Raw genomic sequence first — 4,858 nt, 5'->3', positions numbered from 1 at the left:
TGTACATGCAAGATGATTTCCAACAATTCTTGTGACAAAAAAATCAAAACTCATGTTCTCTCGTCATTTCCACAGCATAACAGTTTGTGCAACCTCAGTTCCATCTTTCTCTGCTAAGAAAAAGCTGCGAATCTTTTGCTTGGAGGAAGCCACCTGCTGGACTGAATGCGCATTTGAGACAAGATACAGAAGTACTGTTCCTCTTTTGGAATCCGTTTAGCTACTCATATACAACATGGCATACACTAAAATCCTGCACGGAGCCATAACATTCACAAGCAGAGATCGATGTATGAAACATCCACTTGTGGCCCATGCGTAGGGAATCAAGCAAGAATCCTCAATCTGGCAATGGCAGGTTGAAAGCACAGAAAAGTAATGCAGAAAGTGGAGATGTCAGAAGTACTCCTCATCCCCGTTTTTTTGTTTGTTTGTTTGTTTGTTTTTCTTTTTATTTTTAAAGCATACAAAAACAAAGAGGAAAATGAATAGCCAGGCTTCATTTGATACTTTAAAAGAGAACACGTGACAAGCTATTTGAAACTCACCCATGTTTGCCAAGAGGCATACAACTGCTTGTCTGTCTGCTCCTGCATATACATCAGCCAACCAATTTACCACAGGCAAGCAAAGTGTGTGCGCACGAATTCGACATTCACCTAATAAAAAAAATAAGTAGAAATCATCCCACAGTACTGCTTGGTAGGAAGAGGTATCCAAATTCAGTCATTACAGTGCATCTCCTCTCGTCCAAGATGCACTCTTGGTAAACACACCAGTCAGGAGTTTGCTGTAATGCCATTTCTCACTCCTGTCTCAAATTCTGAAATGCTCTCAAGTATTCAACACAGGTTCATAACATGAACTACTTCATAATGGCCACACCATGCATTTTGACTGTACAGATGAAGTACGTAGTCTGCCACTCTAAAATTTGTGGCATCCTCCACAATAGAAAGTAGCTGCTGTTCTTTACGCCCACCCGGTAGCATCCACCACTTCCATAGCTCTGTGATTTTAGAGAAATTAAGAAGCAACTATGTTACTGCTTATAACAATGATATGCCTTTGAAGTAAAGTTGTTGAACAAGATGACGTAAAATTGAGATAAATTCATTTATTTTTTTTCCATTAAAACAAAGCTTATGATGTTTTATATGATGTGACTAACTGCCAAGTAGGTTCCCTAACTTGGACAAGATTTCCCTAAGTTATAAAGATCAACAAAAGGCTGTGTGAAGAGCTATACAAACATTACCTTAAAAACAAACCAAACAAAACCAGCGGTCAATTCATTTGAATGCATTTACCTTTGCTGGAAGTATACAAAAGAGCTGTTTGAAAACAAACCATGGATGTGTCAGCAAGACTTTCCTCAATGGACATTTGTACTGCAAATCCAGCATCAGGATTGACATTGGCAAGGGATAATAAATGAGGAGATTTTACAAAAAAGTTCCCATGAAAAGTATGTATGGAAAGACCTAGAAGCAGATGAAATAATTCAGACAAGGAGGTTGGAACAGCGTGAAAAACTTCCTTCAATAATTAAAGCCCACAGTCCTTATGTTTTAAAAATACAGTAAAAAATATTAATCCCAAATATTAAGCAGAATCAGTTATTATAGGAATTATCACACCTTTCAGAGTGATCCCCTACATTTCATATTCAATTTGGAATGCTCCAAACTGAACAATGCTCCTACACTACACATTTCAATTTGGTTGCAATGAGATGGTGCAGTCTTAACTAAATACTGAACAAAAAAAGAATCCAACTAATATCCAAATAGCAAAAGCTAACAGCACATACTAATGTAAAGGTGACAAAAATCTGATTCTTCAGTGAAAGAAACAGACTGAAATTTAATCTTGTTGAAGACTAAGCACGTTCCAAAAGACAGTGAACATGTTTTCCCATATGTAAGAGTATTTACAATATACCTTTTGTGCATGTTATGTGCATAACTGCCTCAAAACCAAGCTTCCTCGTAAGGTATCTTTTAAGGTCTTTCTGCAACTTTTCAGCCTGAGCAGGATTATGGCTATGACGATAAGCCGGATATTAATAGAGGCACCCAGCAGAGTATTTGGGCATGCAAGCTGTGAAGGAAGAAGAGGTGTTGTTAGAAGGTAAACCATGAGGTCAGGACATTTAGATTGTGTATAATGTTCTTCAAGTCCCATCTATATTGACCTTTTTCCTGATATGAACTGCATCTGTAAGACTACAAGAGCTGGACTCAGGCCACTGAAGACCTCAACAAGTCACTCCAATCCATAGTTATCTCAATATACACTTACTTCAATAACCTGTCTTAGCTGCCAAAGATGTGTGTTTCTGTGTGTAGATGGGTGCAAAAAGGAGGGTTGTGTTTCTGGGGGTAGGGGTGTGCAATAAGGCCGGGGGGGGGAAGGGGGGGAAGGGGTGTTTCTGTGTTTAGGGCTGCACAACAGTGAGGTTGTGTTTTTGCGCAGCATTAACCCCACAAACACATACACACACATTCGCCATATTCCGTGCACCTACCCCCAGGAATATACAGGTTCAGGATGACGTTAGTCCTGACCTGACTCGAATAGGAGCCACCACAGGAGTGGTGGGGCGCCCCTCCTAGATCAAGTCAGAATTCAGGAACCAAGACCATCCCGGACGAGCCCCGAATTGTGATAAATGATAAAATTCCAAATAGGATTTTAATCAAAGTTTGTGATTTATTAAGTAAATAGAGGCAAGCAAACAGCACTGGGTGCGTCGGGAGTCTCTGCTCCACCAGGATGCATACCTATTAAATCAGGTGGTTGATTTTTATACTACTAGACTAATACATATTTATCACTATTCCTAGAAAAGGCAGGGTTATTATAATTAGTTCCCAGAATCCAGACCCCCTCCAGGTGCATGTGTATCAGTCTCTGATGGTCTTCCTGGGGGTCTCTTGTGCTGAGACTCGTAGCCTCCCAAGCTTTGTCTTTCGGTTGTCCTTCAGCTCCCCCCTTTCTCCTTATTTGGTGGATCCCTTTGCCAGACATCAGAGGCTTGGGCAGCATCTCATGCAGAAATCAGCAGTTTCCAAAAAAAAACTTCTTGGTCCTCTTATCTCTCAGACTTGAGTCTCAGTGCTCGTCCTTCAAGCCCTCTATTTACACAAATTGCTAGACCTTTAGTTAGCACAATACAAGAACTATGTACACTAACCACTCTGTTTTTCTTAGATAGAAAGTTACAATTCATCATGCAGCCCTAGCATTGTTTCATCCTGACACGAATCAAATGAAACACATTTCACAACCTGGTCCCCAGAGCTGGTCCACAAGTCCTGGTGACCAGATCTGCTGCCCAGGGCTAGACCCCAGAGATGGTTCCCAGATCCGGCAGCCTGACCTGGGCATGAAGCCTGCTCAGCAGAGCTGCTCTCCCAGACCTGCTCCCGAGACCTGCTACCCACCCCTGGGCTCCCAACATCTGGTCCCCACCACTGCTTCCCAGATTTACGGAGGTCTGCGGACCCGGCCTTCGGTCCGGTTTTGAGGACCAGATCTTGGGAGCAAGTCTGTGGACCAGGTGTGAGGACTACACTTGAGGATGCAATGCAGGGAACAGATCTGAGAATCAGGTTAGTGGACCAGGTCTGGGGACTAGCGCTGTGTGAGGACTAGCTCTTGGAACCAACTCTGGGGACCAATTGTGTGCAGCACATCTTTGGACCAGCTCTGAGGAGCAACCCTGGGAACCAACTCCGGGGAGCTGTTCTCAGGACCACGTCTGGGGAACAGGTGTGGGGAGCAGGTTTGGGGAGCATGTAGGGGAGCAGTTCATGTGACCACCTCTGGGGACAAACTCTGCATACCAGATCTTCGGAATGGCTGTGGGGAGCAGGTCAGGGTAGCAGGTCTGGGTAGCAGCCCTGGGGTCCATGTCTGCGGACCCGATCTGGGGATCAGATCTGGGGGACCAGGTCTGGGGAAAATATCTCTGGAGGAAACCAGAGAGCAGGTCTGAGGACAAGACCTGGGGACAAGGTGTGGGGACTAGCTCAGGGGACCATGTCTGGGTAGCCGCTCTGTGGAGCAGCCCTGCAGACTACCTCTGAGAAACGGCGCTGCGGACCCAGTCTGGGGTCCAGGAGTTTCTGTGTACCAGGAGTTGGTACCAGGTCTGGGAATCAGTTGTGGAGACAATGTCTGTGGATCAGATCACGTGAGCAGGTCTGGGGAGCAGGTGTCAGGAGCAGCCCTGGGGACAAATGTGTGTGTTTCTAAGGGCAGGTGTGGGCAACACTGTGGGGTGTGTGTTTCTTGGGCAAGTGGTGGCGGACTCTGGCCAGCAACTCCTGGCGGGCCCCCTGGTCCCACGCGAACGCCAAGTGGCATAACCCTTGGCCCTCAGCGAACAGCGGCCGGTGACTCCCAGTGGACATCAAAGCACCACGGCAGACCCTCTTCTGCGACAGTCGGCGGGCCTTCGGCGGATCACCAGCAGTGATCCCCTTTGGTATCCCGTGAGCCGCAGTGGACCCCCACCAGTGAAATCCTGCAGGTCCCCGGTGGACATCAAAGCGCCACGGTGGACCCTCTCCTGCAACAGTCAGTGGCCTCCGGGTGTCGCGGCAGACCACTGCCGGTGAACCCCCTGCACCGCATTGTTCCCCGCGCTGTGACTCCTGGCGGACCTTCTGCGAATCCCCAGAGGCGATCCCCTTTGGTATCCTGGGTGCCGGGTTAGACTACCACCAGTGAAATCCGGCAGGTCCCTTGGCACCGTGGTGGATCCCTTCCTAAGCCTGGCAGACCCCCGGTCCCTGTGGCGGACCCCACCCGCAACACCCGGAGGTCCCCCGGTCCCCACGGCAGACTT

The 4,858-nt window shown here is 46.9% G+C and overlaps 1 long non-coding RNA gene across 1 annotated transcript; it reads right to left on the bottom strand.

Moving 5' to 3' along the window:
* Positions 1-549: 549 nt before the first annotated feature.
* Positions 550-2,044, bottom strand: LOC118159904. Its single transcript, XR_004747280.1, has 3 exons — positions 1,945-2,044; positions 1,311-1,484; positions 550-659 (listed from the first exon to the last, which is right to left on the bottom strand). It is a non-coding gene; the product is annotated as an uncharacterized LOC118159904 (long non-coding RNA).
* Between the last annotated feature and the right edge of the window lie 2,814 nt (positions 2,045-4,858).

The sequence above is a fragment of the Oxyura jamaicensis genome, unplaced genomic scaffold (genome assembly GCF_011077185.1).
Source record: "Oxyura jamaicensis isolate SHBP4307 breed ruddy duck unplaced genomic scaffold, BPBGC_Ojam_1.0 oxyUn_random_OJ72643, whole genome shotgun sequence".
Classification (NCBI taxonomy): domain Eukaryota; kingdom Metazoa; phylum Chordata; class Aves; order Anseriformes; family Anatidae; genus Oxyura; species Oxyura jamaicensis.
The sequence above is the reverse complement of the archived record's forward strand: the minus strand, read 5'-3'. Positions and strand labels throughout refer to the sequence as shown.